Raw genomic sequence first — 17,234 nt, 5'->3', positions numbered from 1 at the left:
TAGCAGCTAATGACCAACATTAGTAAATGAGTTTAGCTGTAGCAGCTAATGACCAACATTAGTAAATGAGTTTAGCTGTAGCAGCTAATGACCAACATTAGTAAATGAGTTTAGCTGTAGCAGCTAATGACAATAAACATTAGTAAATGAGTTTAGCTGTAGCAGCTAATGACCAACATTAGTAAATGAGTTTAGCTGTAGCGGCTAATGATAATAAACATTAGTAAATGAGTTTAGCTGTAGCAGCTAATGACATTAAAAATAGTAAATGAGTTTAGCTGTAGCAGCTAATGATAATAAACATTAGTAAATGAGTTTAGCTGTAGCAGCTAATGACCAACATTAGTAAATGAGTTTAGCTGTAGCAGCTAATGACCAACATTAGTAAATGAGTTTAGCTGTAGCAGCTAATGACCAACATTAGTAAATGAGTTTAGCTGTAGCAGCTAATGACAATAAACATTAGTAAATGTGTTTAGCTGTAGCAGCTAATGACCAACATTGTGGTCCTCTGTAGCTCAGCTGGTAGAGCACGGCGCTTGTAACGCCAAGGTAGTGGGTTCGATCCCCGGGACCACCCATACACAAAAATGTATGCACGCATGACTGTAAGTCGCTTTGGATAAAAGCGTCTGCTAAATGGCATATTATTATTATTATTATTATTATTATTATTAGTAAATGAGTTTAGCTGTAGCAGCTAATGACAATAAACATTAGTAAATTAGTTTAGCTGTAGCAGCTAATGATAATAAACATTAGTAAATGAGTTTAGCTGTAGCAGCTAATGATAATAAACATTAGTAAATGAGTTTAGCTGTAGCGGCTAATGACAATAAACATTAGTAAATTAGTTTAGCTGTAGCGGCTAATGACAATAAACATTAGTAAATGAGTTTAGCTGTAGCAGCTAATGACCAACATTAGTAAATGTGTTTAGCTGTAGCAGCTAATGACAATAAACATTAGTAAATGAGTTTAGCTGTAGCAGCTAATAACAATAAACATTAGTAAATGAGTTGAGCTGTAGCGGCTAATGACAATAAACATTAGTAAATGAGTTGAGCTGTAGCAGCTAATGACCAACATTAGTAAATGAGTTTAGCTGTAGCAGCTAATGACCAACATTAGTAAATGAGTTTAGCTGTAGCAGCTAATGACCAACATTAGTAAATGAGTTTAGCTGTAGCAGCTAATGACCAACATTAGTAAATGAGTTTAGCTGTAGCAGCTAATGACCAACATTAGTAAATGAGTTTAGCTGTAGCAGCTAATGACCAACATTAGTAAATGAGTTTAGCTGTAGCAGCTAATGACAATAAACATTAGTAAATGAGTTTAGCTGTAGCAGCTAATGACAATAAACATTAGTAAATGAGTTTAGCTGTAGCAGCTAATGACAATAAACATTAGTAAATGAGTTTAGCTGTAACAGCTAATGACCAACATTAGTAAATGAGTTTAGCTGTAGCGGCTAATGATAATAAACATTAGTAAATTAGTTTAGCTGTAGCAGCTAATGACAATAAACATTAGTAAATGAGTTTAGCTGTAGCAGCTAATGATAATAAACATTAGTAAATGAGTTTAGCTGTAGCAGCTAATGACCAACATTAGTAAATGAGTTTAGCTGTAGCAGCTAATGACCAACATTAGTAAATGAGTTTAGCTGTAGCAGCTAATGATAATAAACATTAGTAAATGAGTTTAGCTTTAGCGGCTAATGATAATAAACATTAGTAAATGAGTTTAGCTTTAGCGGCTAATGACAATAAACATTGGTAAATGAGTTTAGCTGTACCGGCTAATGACAATAAACATTAGTAAATGAGTTTAGCTGTAGCAGCTAATGACAATAAACATTAGTAAATGAGTTTAGCTGTAGCGGCTAATGACAATAAACATTAGTAAATGTGTTTAGCTGTAGCAGCTAATGATAATAAACATTAGTAAATGAGTTTAGCTGTAGCGGCTAATGACCAACATTAGTAAATGAGTTTAGCTTTAGCAGCTAATGACAATAAACATTAGTAAATGAGTTTAGCTGTAGCGGCTAATGACAATAAACATTAGTAAATGTGTTTAGCTGTAGCAGCTAATGACAATAAACATTAGTAAATGAGTTTAGCTGTAGCAGCTAATGACAATAAACATTAGTAAATGTGTTTAGCTGTAGCGGCTAATGATAATAAACATTAGTAAATGTGTTTAGCTGTAGCGGCTAATGATAATAAACATTAGTAAATGAGTTTAGCTGTAGCAGCTAATGACAATAAACATTAGTAAATGAGTTTAGCTGTAGCGGCTAATGACAATAAACATTAGTAAATGTGTTTAGCTGTAGCAGCTAATGACAATAAACATTAGTAAATGAGTTTAGCTGTAGCGGCTAATGACAATAAACATTAGTAAATGTGTTTAGCTGTAGCAGCTAATGACAATAAACATTAGTAAATGTGTTTAGCTGTAGCAGCTAATGATAATAAACATTAGTAAATGAGTTTAGCTGTAGCGGCTAATGACCAACATTAGTAAATGAGTTTAGCTTTAGCAGCTAATGACAATAAACATTAGTAAATGAGTTTAGCTGTAGCGGCTAATGACAATAAACATTAGTAAATGTGTTTAGCTGTAGCAGCTAATGACAATAAACATTAGTAAATGAGTTTAGCTGTAGCAGCTAATGACAATAAACATTAGTAAATGTGTTTAGCTGTAGCGGCTAATGATAATAAACATTAGTAAATGTGTTTAGCTGTAGCGGCTAATGATAATAAACATTAGTAAATGAGTTTAGCTGTAGCAGCTAATGACAATAAACATTAGTAAATGAGTTTAGCTGTAGCGGCTAATGACAATAAACATTAGTAAATGTGTTTAGCTGTAGCAGCTAATGACAATAAACATTAGTAAATGAGTTTAGCTGTAGCGGCTAATGACCAACATTAGTAAATGAGTTTAGCTGTAGCAGCTAATGACAATAAACATTAGTAAATGAGTTTAGCTGTAGCGGCTAATGACAATAAACATTAGTAAATGTGTTTAGCTGTAGCGGCTAATGACAATAAACATTAGTAAATGAGTTTAGCTGTGGCGGATAATGATAATAAACATTAGTAAATGTGTTTAGCTGTAGCGGCTAATGATAATAAACATTAGTAAATGAGTTTAGCTGTAGCGGCTAATGACAATAAACATTAGTAAATGAGTTTAGCTGTAGCAGCTAATGACAATAAACATTAGTAAATGAGTTTAGCTGTAGCAGCTAATAACAATAAACATTAGTAAATGAGTTGAGCTGTAGCGGCTAATGACAATAAACATTAGTAAATGAGTTGAGCTGTAGCAGCTAATGACCAACATTAGTAAATGAGTTGAGCTGTAGCAGCTAATGACCAACATTAGTAAATGAGTTTAGCTGTAGCAGCTAATGACCAACATTAGTAAATGAGTTTAGCTGTAGCAGCTAATGACCAACATTAGTAAATGAGTTTAGCTGTAGCAGCTAATTACCAACATTAGTAAATGAGTTTAGCTGTAGCAGCTAATGATAATAAACATTAGTAAATGAGTTCAGCTGTAGCAGCTAATGATAATAAACATTAGTAAATGAGTTTAGCTGTAGCAACTAATGACAATAAACATTAGTAAATGTGTTTAGCTGTAGCGGATAATGATAATAAACATTAGTAAATGAGTTTAGCTGTAGCGGCTAATGATAATAAACATTAGTAAATTAGTTTAGCTGTAGCGGCTAATGATAATAAACATTAGTAAATGAGTTTAGCTGTAGCAGCTAATGATAATAAACATTAATAAATGAGTTTAGCTGTAGCGGCTAATGATAATAAACATTAGTAAATGAGTTTAGCTGTAGCAGCTAATGACAATAAACATTAGTAAATGTGTTTAGCTGTAGCGGATAATGATAATAAACATTAGTAAATGAGTTTAGCTGTAGCGGCTAATGATAATAAACATTAGTAAATGAGTTTAGCTTTAGCGGCTAATGACAATAAACATTAGTAAATGTGTTTAGCTGTAGCGGATAATGATAATAAACATTAGTAAATGAGTTTAGCTGTAGCGGCTAATGATAATAAACATTAGTAAATGAGTTTAGCTGTAGCGTCTAATGACAATAAACATTAGTAAATGATCTTAGCTATAGCAGCTAATGACAATAAACATTAGTAAATGTGTTTAGCTGTAGCAGCTAATGACCAACATTAGTAAATGAGTTTAGCTGTAGCGGCTAATGATAATAAACATTAGTAAATGAGTTTAGCTGTAGCAGCTAATAACAATAAACATTAGTAAATGAGTTTAGCTGTAGCAGCTAATAACAATAAACATTAGTAAATGAGTTGAGCTGTAGCGGCTAATGACAATAAACATTAGTAAATGAGTTGAGCTGTAGCAGCTAATGACCAACATTAGTAAATGAGTTTAGCTGTAGCAGCTAATGACCAACATTAGCAAATGAGTTTAGCTGTAGCAGCTAATGACCAACATTAGCAAATGAGTTTAGCTGTTGCAGCTAATGACCAACATTAGTAAATGAGTTTAGCTGTAGCAGCTAATGACCAACATTAGTAAATGAGTTTAGCTGTAGCAGCTAATGACCAACATTAGTAAATGAGTTAAGCTGTAGCAGCTAATGACCAACATTAGCAAATGAGTTTAGCTGTAGCAGCTAATGACCAACATTAGCAAATGAGTTTAGCTGTTGCAGCTAATGACCAACATTAGTAAATGAGTTTAGCTGTAGCAGCTAATGACCAACATTAGTAAATGAGTTTAGCTGTAGCGGCTAATGATAATAAACATTAGTAAATGAGTTTAGCTGTAGCAGCTAATGACAATAAACATTAGTAAATTAGTTTAGCTGTAGCAGCTAATGACCAACATTAGTAAATTAGTTTAGCTGTAGCAGCTAATGACCAACATTAGTAAATGAGTTTAGCTGTAGCAGCTAATGATAATAAACATTAGTAAATGAGTTTAGCTGTAGCAGCTAATGACAATAAACATTAGTAAATGTGTTTAGCTGTAGCAGCTAATGACAATAAACATTAGTAAATGTGTTTAGCTGTAGCAGCTAATGATAATAAACATTAGTAAATGAGTTTAGCTGTAGCAGCTAATGACCAACATTAGTAAATGAGTTGAGCTGTAGCAGCTAATGATAATAAACATTAGTAAATGAGTTTAGCTGTAGCAGCTAATGACCAACATTAGTAAATGAGTTGAGCTGTAGCAGCTAATGACCAACATTAGTAAATGAGTTGAGCTGTAGCAGCTAATGACCAACATTAGTAAATGAGTTTAGCTGTAGCAGCTAATGACCAACATTAGTAAATTAGTTTAGCTGTAGCAGCTAATGACCAACATTAGTAAATGAGTTGAGCTGTAGCAGCTAATGACCAACATTAGTAAATGAGTTGAGCTGTAGCAGCTAATGACCAACATTAGTAAATGAGTTTAGCTGTAGCAGCTAATGACCAACATTAGTAAATGAGTTTAGCTGTAGCAGCTAATGACAATAAACATTAGTAAATGAGTTTAGCTGTAGCAGCTAATGACAATAAACATTAGTAAATGTGTTTAGCTGTAGCGGCTAATGACCAACATTAGTAAATGAGTTTAGCTGTAGCAGCTAATGACCAACATTAGTAAATGAGTTTAGCTGTAGCAGCTAATGACCAACATTAGTAAATGAGTTTAGCTGTAGCAGCTAATGACAATAAACATTAGTAAATGAGTTTAGCTGTAGCAGCTAATGACCAACATTAGTAAATGAGTTTAGCTGTAGCAGCTAATTACCAACATTAGTAAATGAGTTTAGCTGTAGCAGCTAATGATAATAAACATTAGTAAATGAGTTCAGCTGTAGCAGCTAATGATAATAAACATTAGTAAATGAGTTTAGCTGTAGCAGCTAATGACAATAAACATTAGTAAATGTGTTTAGCTGTAGCGGATAATGATAATAAACATTAGTAAATGAGTTTAGCTGTAGCGGCTAATGATAATAAACATTAGTAAATTAGTTTAGCTGTAGCGGCTAATGATAATAAACATTAGTAAATGAGTTTAGCTGTAGCAGCTAATGATAATAAACATTAGTAAATGAGTTTAGCTGTAGCGGCTAATGATAATAAACATTAGTAAATGAGTTTAGCTGTAGCAGCTAATGACAATAAACATTAGTAAATGTGTTTAGCTGTAGCGGATAATGATAATAAACATTAGTAAATGAGTTTAGCTGTAGCGGCTAATGATAATAAACATTAGTAAATGAGTTTAGCTTTAGCGGCTAATGACAATAAACATTAGTAAATGTGTTTAGCTGTAGCGGATAATGATAATAAACATTAGTAAATGAGTTTAGCTGTAGCGGCTAATGATAATAAACATTAGTAAATGAGTTTAGCTGTAGCGGCTAATGACAATAAACATTAGTAAATGATCTTAGCTATAGCAGCTAATGACAATAAACATTAGTAAATGTGTTTAGCTGTAGCAGCTAATGACCAACATTAGTAAATGAGTTTAGCTGTAGCGGCTAATGATAATAAACATTAGTAAATGAGTTTAGCTGTAGCAGCTAATAACAATAAACATTAGTAAATGAGTTTAGCTGTAGCAGCTAATAACAATAAACATTAGTAAATGAGTTGAGCTGTAGCGGCTAATGACAATAAACATTAGTAAATGAGTTGAGCTGTAGCAGCTAATGACCAACATTAGTAAATGAGTTTAGCTGTAGCAGCTAATGACCAACATTAGCAAATGAGTTTAGCTGTAGCAGCTAATGACCAACATTAGCAAATGAGTTTAGCTGTTGCAGCTAATGACCAACATTAGTAAATGAGTTTAGCTGTAGCAGCTAATGACCAACATTAGTAAATGAGTTTAGCTGTAGCGGCTAATGATAATAAACATTAGTAAATGAGTTTAGCTGTAGCAGCTAATGACAATAAACATTAGTAAATTAGTTTAGCTGTAGCAGCTAATGACCAACATTAGTAAATTAGTTTAGCTGTAGCAGCTAATGACCAACATTAGTAAATGAGTTTAGCTGTAGCAGCTAATGATAATAAACATTAGTAAATGAGTTTAGCTGTAGCAGCTAATGACAATAAACATTAGTAAATGTGTTTAGCTGTAGCAGCTAATGATAATAAACATTAGTAAATGAGTTTAGCTGTAGCAGCTAATGACCAACATTAGTAAATGAGTTGAGCTGTAGCAGCTAATGACCAACATTAGTAAATGAGTTGAGCTGTAGCAGCTAATGACCAACATTAGTAAATGAGTTTAGCTGTAGCAGCTAATGACCAACATTAGTAAATGAGTTTAGCTGTAGCAGCTAATGACCAACATTAGTAAATGAGTTTAGCTGTAGCAGCTAATGACAATAAACATTAGTAAATGAGTTTAGCTGTAGCAGCTAATGATAATAAACATTAGTAAATGAGTTTAGCTGTAGCAGCTAATGACCAACATTAGTAAATGAGTTGAGCTGTAGCAGCTAATGACCAACATTAGTAAATGAGTTGAGCTGTAGCAGCTAATGACCAACATTAGTAAATGAGTTTAGCTGTAGCAGCTAATGACCAACATTAGTAAATGAGTTTAGCTGTAGCAGCTAATGACAATAAACATTAGTAAATGAGTTTAGCTGTAGCAGCTAATGACAATAAACATTAGTAAATGAGTTTAGCTGTAGCAGCTAATGACAATAAACATTAGTAAATGAGTTTAGCTGTAGCAGCTAATGACCAACGTTAGTAAATGAGTTTAGCTGTAGCGGCTAATGACAATAAACATAATTTTTTATTTTTTTTTGTCATTTAGCAGACGCTCTTATCCAGAGCGACTTACAGGAGCAATTCGGGTTAAGTGCCTTGCTCATGGGAACATCGACAGATTTTTCACCTAGTCGGCTCGGGGATTAGAACCAGCGACCTTTCGGTTACTGGCACAACGCTCTTAACCACTAAGCTACCTGCCGCCTCTTCCTCGGGCATCCCCTCTTGTCTAGATTCTACAGGGCGCTAGCCTGTTCTCCTCAAAACATTAGCTAGCTAACCAACTTAAACTAATGTTAGATTCGATCAAATGACAAGTACATAGACCTTTTGCTCTGTTACACAACGTAATAACAACCATAAGTTACAGGCTAGCCAGAAGGCTCTAATGCTAGCTAGCTAACCAGCCATGTTATTTAAATTGAAAGGAAGCTAGCTATCGTCAGCTTTGTAGCGGCAAAGCTGTGGAAACACATTCTTACATTTTCTCACCAACGCCTTGCTGTAGTTTACACTTTTTATGAAATGTAATTTAGTAATGTCAATAAATTTCATCCGTATTTAGCGACATCTCCTCCCTCCCTGAGTTAGCGAAGCATTGCGATGGGCCGGAAGTCAAACCAAAGTCAAATGGAAATGAACCCCGGTATGAAGAGGAATGGAATGTGGAAGGTGCTTAGAATGCATTGACCGAATTGGAATGACTAGCAGTAGAGGCTTAGGTGATGCATTTCCTGCTTTTACATACGCAGGACAATCAAAGTGACTTGTAATCCCTAATTCTATGGTGTCTCCTCTCAGTTTGCTCCAGCTGGTGATGTCTGGTCCAGTGCAGCAGAGTGGTTTCTACCCCCACATCCATACCCCTCCCCTGGGGTACAGCCCCCGGCCCCGCCCCTTAGGACCTCACCCCTCCTCTCACTCCCCTCATCCCCCCCTCCCTTCTCAACCTTTCCTTCCAGGCATGGCCTTCCCCTTCTGCCCCAGCCACTAGAGAGAGGTGGACAACATCTCCCCATCCAACCTTTCCTTCCAGGCATGGCCTTCCCCTTCTGCCCCAGCCACTAGAGAGGTGGACAACATCTCCCCATCCAACCTTTCCTTCCAGGCATGGCCTTCCCCTTCTGCCCCAGCCATTAAAGAGAGGTGTGGACAACATTAAAGAGAGGTGTGGACAACATGAAAGAGAGGTGTGGACAACATGAAAGAGAGGTGTGGACAACATTAAAGAGAGGTGTGGACAACATTAAAGAGAGGTGTGGACAACATTAAAGAGAGGTGTGGACAACATTAAAGAGAGGTGTGGACAACATTAAAGAGAGGTGTGGACAACATTAAAGAGAGGTGTGGACACATGGAAGACAACAACATTGGTGTATACTGATTATTTGGACTGTTTGTCAAATCAATATTTTTACTATGTGTGATCTTTTTTCTGTGTTTACAGTTGAACCACATTACTAAAATCAATGTTATTACAGTGAAATTACTGCTCAAGATGTAAAAGCACAGAACCAAAATATTGTATTAATCCAATGAACACTTGTGATGCTCTCTTGTGGTTGTCACGTTACAGGTAAGATGTTAGTACATAAACTTCTCCACAACATTGTTCTTAACATATATTCATTTTTCAGAATAAGTGAACAGTCAATTTAACTACTATTTTAATTCCAGTGGTTATGGCGCCATCTTGTGGTTCATTATAATGTTCTGATAGAGGCTACCTGCGTGACCGAAATGAAGCTCCCCGCATTCTTGGCTTTGCACGCTAGCAGTGAAGATTTAGCAGAAACATAACGCTATGTTGCATATCTCACTGCTTTCTTCCATGCACTGTGCTCTCCTGACACCAAATAACCAACACTTCTTATATTAATTCAATGGATTGTGGTCAGTAAACCCATGGGCCTCCCCTCTCTCTGTTCTCCTGTCCCCTCCCCTCTCTCTCTCTGTTCTCCTGTCCCCTCCCCTCTCTCTCTGTTCTCCTGTCCCCTCCCCTCTCCTCTCTCTCTCTGTTCTCCTGTCCCCTCCCCCCTCTCTCTGTTCTCCTGTCCCCTCCCCTCTCCTCTCTCTATGTTCTCCTGTGTTCTCCTCGCTCTGTCCTGTCTGCTCCCCTCTCTCTATGTTCTCCTGTCCCCTCCCCTCTCTCTCTCTGTTCTCCTGGCCCCTCTCCCCTCTCTCTATGTTCTCCTGGCCCCTCTCCCCTCTCTCTCTCTGTTCTCCTGTCCCCTCTCCTCTCTCTCTATGTTCTCCTGTCCCCTCCCCTCTCCTCTCTCTCTCTGTTCTCCTGTCCCCTCCCCTCCCCTCTCTCTATGTTCTCCTGTCCCCTCCCCTCTCTCTCTCTGTTCTCCTGTCCCCTCCCCTCTCTCTCTGTTCTCCTGTCCCCTCCCCTCTCTCTCTCTGTTCTCCTGGCCCCTCTCCCCTCTCTCTATGTTCTCCTGTGTTCTCCTCGCTCTGTCCTGTCTGCTCCCCTCTCTCTCTGTTCTCCTGGCCCCTCCCCTCTCTCTCTCTGTTCTCCTGTCCCCTCCCCTCTCTCTCTCTGTTCTCCTGTCCCCTCCCCTCTCTCTCTCTGTTCTCCTGTCCCCTCCCCTCTCTCTCTCTGTTCTCCTGTCCCCTCCCCCCTCTCTCTCTGTTCTCCTGTCCCCTCCCCTCTCTCTCTCTGTTCTCCTGTCCCCTCCCCTCTCTCTCTCTGTTCTCCTGTCCCCTCCCCCCTCTCTCTCTGTTCTCCTGTCCCCTCCCCTCTCTCTCTGTTCTCCTGTCCCCTCCCCCCTCTCTCTCTGTTCTCCTGTCCCCTCCCCTCTCTCTCTCTGTTCTCCTGTCCCCTCTCTCTCTCTGTTCTCCTGGCCCCTCTCCCCTCTCTCTATGTTCTCCTGTGTTCTCCTCGCTCTGTCCTGTCTGCTCCCCTCTCTCTATGTTCTCCTGTCCCCTCCCCTCTCTCTCTGTTCTCCTGTCCCCTCCCCTCTCTCTCTCTGTTCTCCTGGCCCCTACCCTCTCTCTCTCTGTTCTCCTGTCCCCTCCCCTCTATCTCTCTGTTCTCCTGTCCCCTCCCCTCTCTCTCTCTCTGTTCTCCTGTCCCCTCCCCTCTCTCTCTCTGTTCTCCTGTCCCCTCCCCTCTCTCTCTCTGTTCTCCTGTCCCCTCCCCTCTCTCTCTCTGTTCTCCTGTCCCCTCCCCACCCCTCTCTCTCACTGTTCTCCTGTCCCCTCCCCTGTCTCTCTCTGTTCTCCTGTCCCCTCCCCTCTCTCTCTCTCTCTGTTCTCCTGTCCCCTCCCCCCTCTCTCTCTCTGTTCTCCTGTCCCCTCCCCTCTCTCTCTCTATGTTCTCCTGTCCCCTCCCCCCTCTCTCTCTCTGTTCTCCTGTCCCCTCCCCTCTCTCTCTCTCTGTTCTCCTGTCCCCTCCCCTCCCCTCTCTCTCACTGTTCTCCTGTCCCCTCCCCTCTCTCTCACTGTTCTCCTGTCCCCTCCCCTGTCTCTCTCTGTTCTCCTGTGTGGGCCTCTTTCTCTATGTAGATGCAGAATAATATCAGTGAATTTGCAATTGTATTGTAAACACACACAATCTATTCACTTACTCCTGCAAATAGAACAACAGTCTCTGTTTGCTGAGCTGCATCTCTCACCCTCTTTCTGAAGAATAAATTCTGTATGTTTATCTTCTATAAGTTGGAAAGTTGTTTTTTCAACAGATAGTTGAGCTGACGTTACCAAATGTAGTTAACGTCATGTTAGCCATTGATGCCCCTCAAGTTAGCTATCTATCCTTTATTAGCAATGTTTAGCATATTTTGACAGTAATTTATTAGTTAGTGATGATTTTCGGGTGGTGAACAGAGCTCCAGCAGTTGGATTCAGTGTCCAGATAGATAATCAATTACTGTCAAAACCCTGCTCATAAAATGTGCCATCTAGCTAATGTTAACAGCACTGATAGCTAGACTGGGTAGTCCCTAGTTAGCTAGTTAGCTAGCTTAACATTATCTGTCAGTGCAGCTTTTGAGTCAACATGTTGAAATGTAAGTTACTCGAATCTGGCTTACTTTGAGGTCAATAATTCCGAATAGCCTCATCATGGGCTAACAAAACATAGTTGTTGTTTTTTAAACAAAGTTGACCTCTGGTTCTCCTCCTCATCTTTGTGCTCTCTCCCTCTCAGAGGATGAAGTCGCCCGCGCCGCCGAAATATCATTTCTTTAGACGAATCAAAAATGACATTGGAAACAGTCTTTGACTCCACCTCCTAAAGTACTAGCGTAACAGAAATGCTGGTTTAAAGCGGCACTAAAAAGGCTGGGCAGGCCAGACCGGGGCTCATGATTGGAGGATTCATTGCAGTGTAGCCTAGTTTGTTTTTCAACATCCCAGCAGGGCCAAAGACTCGGTGCTGAGACAAAATCATTCGGGGCTAAAGCCTGTCCCCTCTGTGGTAACAGTGGTAATGTCACTGTTGTCCAGAGATAGAAAATAGATGCGACAATTACCTGTTATGGTGCATTTCCATTTAACTATCTTGTGTCGATAAAAACTTCTGGATGTAATGTCACACCCCCAAAAATTATCCCTCACAAAAACCTACAGTGTTGAAGTGTTGCCATTTAGGCAAATTGTACATGAATAAATTGGTGACAGTCTGTATGCCCTCCCACCTATGTTTCATTAATAAATTGGTGACAGTCTGTATGCCCTCCCACCTATGTTTCATTAATAAATTGGTGACAGTCTGTATGCCCTCCCACCTATGTTTCATTAATAAATTGGTGACAGTCTGTATGCCCTCCCACCTATGTTTCATTAATAAATTGGTGACAGTCTGTACGCCCTCCCACCTATGTTTCATTAATAAATTGGTGACAGTCTGTATGCCCTCCCACCTATGTTTAATTAATAAATTGGTGACAGTCTGTACGCCCTCCCACCTATGTTTCATTAATAAATTGCTGACAGTCTGTATGCCCTCACACCTATGTTTCATTAATAAATTGTATGCCCTCCCACCTATGTTTCATTAATAAATTGGTGACAGTCTGTACGCCCTCCCACCTATGTTTCATTAATAAATTGGTGACAGTCTGTATGCCCTCCCACCTATGTTTCATTAATAAATTGGTGACAGTCTGTACGCCCTCCCACCTATGTTTCATTAATAAATTGGTGACAGTCTGTATGCCCTCCCACCTATGTTTCATTAATAAATTGGTGACAGTCTGTATGCCCTCCCACCTATGTTTCATTAATAAATTGGTGACAGTCTGTACGCCCTCCCACCTATGTTTCATTAATAAATTGGTGACAGTCTGTATGCCCTCCCACCTATGTTTCATTAATAAATTGGTGACAGTCTGTATGCCCTCCCACCTATGTTTCATTAATAAATTGGTGACAGTCTGTATGCCCTCCCACCTATGTTTCATTAATAAATTGGTGACAGTCTGTACGCCCTCCCACCTATGTTTCATTAATAAATTGGTGACAGTCTGTACGCCCTCCCACCTATGTTTCATTAATAAATTGCTGACAGTCTGTATGCCCTCCCACCTATGTTTCATTAATAAATTGTATGCCCTCCCACCTATGTTTCATTAATAAATTGGTGACAGTCTGTACGCCCTCCCACCTATGTTTCATTAATAAATTGGTGACAGTCTGTATGCCCTCCCACCTATGTTTCATTAATAAATTGGTGACAGTCTGTATGCCCTCCCACCTATGTTTCATTAATAAATTGGTGACAGTCTGTATGCCCTCCCACCTATGTTTCATTAATAAATTGGTGACAGTCTGTACGCCCTCCCACCTATGTTTCATTAATAAATTGGTGACAGTCTGTATGCCCTCCCACCTATGTTTCATTAATAAATTGGTGACAGTCTGTATGCCCTCCCACCTATGTTTCATTAATAAATTGGTGACAGTCTGTATGCCCTCCCACCTATGTTTCATTAATAAATTGCTGACAGTCTGTATGCCCTCCCACCTATGTTTCATTAATAAATTGGTGACAGTCTGTACGCCCTCCCACCTATGTTTCATTAATAAATTGGTGACAGTCTGTACGCCCTCCCACCTATGTTTCATTAATAAATTGCTGACAGTCTGTATGCCCTCCCACCTATGTTTCATTAATAAATTGTATGCCCTCCCACCTATGTTTCATTAATAAATTGGTGACAGTCTGTATGCCCTCCCACCTATGTTTCATTAATAAATTGGTGACAGTCTGTATGCCCTTCCACCTATGTTTCATTAATAAATTGCTGACAGTCTGTATGCCCTCCCACCTATGTTTCATTAATAAATTGGTGACAGTCTGTATGCCCTCCCACCTATGTTTCATTAATACATTGGTGACAGTCTGTATGCCCTCCCACCTATGTTTCATTAATAAATTGGTGACAGTCTGTATGCCCTCCCACCTATGTTTCATTAATAAATTGGTGACAGTCTGTACGCCCTCCCACCTGTTTCATTAATAAATTGGTGACAGTCTGTATGCCCTCCCACCTATGTTTCATTAATAAATTGGTGACAGTCTGTATGCCCTCCCACCTATGTTTCATTAATAAATTGCTGACAGTCTGTATGCCCTCCCACCTATGTTTCATTAATAAATTGGTGACAGTCTGTATGCCCTCCCATCTATGTTTCATTAATAAATTGTATGCCCTCCCACCTATGTTTCATTAATAAATTGTATGCCCTCCCACCTATGTTTCATTAATAAATTGGTGACAGTCTGTATTCCCTCCCACCTATGTTTCATTAATAAATTGGTGACAGTCTGTATGCCCTCCCACCTATGTTTCATTAATAAATGGTGACAGTCTGTATGCCCTCCCACCTATGTTTCATTAATAAATTGTATGCCCTCCCACCTATGTTTCATTAATAAATTGTATGCCCTCCCACCTATGTTTCATTAATAAATTGGTGACAGTCTGTATTCCCTCCCACCTATGTTTCATTAATAAATTGCTGACAGTCTGTATGCCCTCCCACCTATGTTTCATTAATAAATGGTGACAGTCTGTATGCCCTCCCACCTATGTTTCATTAATAAATTGTATGCCCTCCCACCTATGTTTCATTAATAAATTGTATGCCCTCCCACCTATGTTTCATTAATAAATTGCTGACAGTCTGTATGCCCTCCCACCTATGTTTCATTAATAAATTGGTGACAGTCTGTATGCCCTCCCACCTATGTTTCATTAATAAATTGGTGACAGTCTGTATGCCCTCCCACCTATGTTTCATTAATAAATTGGTGACAGTCTGTATGCCCTCCCACCTATGTTTCATTAATAAATTGGTGACAGTCTGTATGCCCTCCCACCTATGTTTCATTAATAAATTGGTGACAGTCTGTATGCCCTCCCACCTATGTTTCATTAATAAATTGGTGACAGTCTGTATGCCCTCCCACCTATGTTTCATTAATAAATTGGTGACAGTCTGTATGCCCTCCCACCTATGTTTCATTAATAAATTGGTGACAGTCTGTATGCCCTCCCACCTATGTTTCATTAATAAATTGGTGACAGTCTGTATGCCCTCCCACCTATGTTTCATTAATAAATTGGTGACAGTCTGTATGCCCTCCCACCTATGTTTCATTAATAAATTGTATGCCCTCCCACCTATGTTTCATTAATAAATTGTATGCCCTCCCACCTATGTTTCATTAATAAATTGCTGACAGTCTGTATGCCCTCCCACCTATGTTTCATTAATAAATTGGTGACAGTCTGTATGCCCTCCCAACTATGTTTCATTAATAAATTGGTGACAGTCTGTATGCCCTCCCACCTATGTTTCATTAATAAATTGGTGACAGTCTGTATGCCCTTCCACCTATGTTTCATTAATAAATTGGTGACAGTCTGTATGCCCTCCCACCTATGTTTCATTAATAAATTGGTGACAGTCTGTATGCCCTCCCACCTATGTTTCATTAATAAATTGCTGACAGTCTGTATGCCCTCCCACCTATGTTTCATTAATAAATTGGTGACAGTCTGTATGCCCTCCCACCTATGTTTCATTAATAAATTGGTGACAGTCTGTATGCCCTCCCACCTATGTTTCATTAATAAATTGTATGCCCTCCCACCTATGTTTCATTAATAAATTGTATGCCCTCCCACCTATGTTTCATTAATAAATTGCTGACAGTCTGTATGCCCTCCCACCTATGTTTCATTAATAAATTGGTGACAGTCTGTATGCCCTCCCACCTATGTTTCATTAATAAATTGGTGACAGTCTGTATGCCCTCCCACCTATGTTTCATTAATAAATTGGTGACAGTCTGTATGCCCTCCCACCTATGTTTCATTAATAAATTTGATGACAGTCTGTATGCCCTCCCACCTATGTTTCATTAATAAATTGGTGACAGTCTGTATGCCCTCCCACCTATGTTTCATTAATAAATTGGTGACAGTCTGTATGCCCTCCCACCTATGTTTCATTAATAAATTGGTGACAGTCTGTATGCCCTCCCACCTATGTTTCATTAATAAATTGGTGACAGTCTGTATGCCCTCCCACCTATGTTTCATTAATAAATTGGTGACAGTCTGTATGCCCTCCCACCTATGTTTCATTAATAAATTGGTGACAGTCTGTACGCCCTCCCACCTGTTTCATTAATAAATTGGTGACAGTCTGTATGCCCTCCCACCTATGTTTCATTAACAAATTGGTGACAGTCTGTATGCCCTCCCACCTATGTTTCATTAATAAATTGCTGACAGTCTGTACGCCCTCCCACCTATGTTTCATTAATAAATTGGTGACAGTCTGTATGCCCTCCCACCTATGTTTCATTAATAAATTGGTGACAGTCTGTACGCCCTCCCACCTATGTTTCATTAATAAATTGCTGACAGTCTGTATGCCCTCCCACCTATGTTTCATTAATAAATTGTATGCCCTCCCACCTATGTTTCATTAATAAATTGTATGCCCTCCCACCTATGTTTCATTAATAAATTGCTGACAGTCTGTATGCCCTCCCACCTATGTTTCATTAATAAATTGGTGACAGTCTGTATGCCCTCCCACCTATGTTTCATTAATAAATTGGTGACAGTCTGTATGCCCTCCCACCTATGTTTCATTAATAAATTGGTGACAGTCTGTATGCCCTCCCACCTATGTTTCATTAATACATTGGTGACAGTCTGTATGCCCTCCCACCTATGTTTCATTAATAAATTGGTGACAGTCTGTATGCCCTCCCACCTATGTTTCATTAATAAATTGGTGACAGCCTGTATGCCCTCCCACCTATGTTTCATTAATAAATTGGTGACTGTCTGTATGCCCTCCCACCTATGTTTCATTAATAAATTGGTGACAGTCTGTATGCCCTCCCACCTATGTTTCATTAATAAATTGCTGACAGTCTGTACGCCC

At 39.0% G+C, this 17,234-nt stretch overlaps 1 long non-coding RNA gene across 2 annotated transcripts; it reads right to left on the bottom strand.

Moving 5' to 3' along the window:
- Window positions 1-12,699: 12,699 nt before the first annotated feature.
- LOC311118121 lies at window positions 12,700-15,037 on the bottom strand. Of its 2 annotated transcripts, XR_014611757.1 has the most exons (5): window positions 14,855-15,037; window positions 14,653-14,765; window positions 14,485-14,563; window positions 12,810-14,405; window positions 12,700-12,730 (listed from the first exon to the last, which is right to left on the bottom strand). It is a non-coding gene; the product is annotated as an uncharacterized lncRNA (long non-coding RNA). The 2 variants fall into 2 exon arrangements; XR_014611758.1 differs by lacking the exon at window positions 12,700-12,730 and having other exon boundaries at window positions 12,787-14,272.
- Window positions 15,038-17,234: the final 2,197 nt, after the last annotated feature.

Source organism: Coregonus lavaretus, assembly GCF_964263955.1.
Source record: "Coregonus lavaretus genome assembly, contig: HAP1_SCAFFOLD_3719, whole genome shotgun sequence".
Taxonomy (NCBI): Eukaryota; Metazoa; Chordata; class Actinopteri; order Salmoniformes; family Salmonidae; genus Coregonus; species Coregonus lavaretus.
Note: the sequence above shows the minus strand (reverse complement) of the source record. Positions and strands in the feature narration are given on the sequence as shown.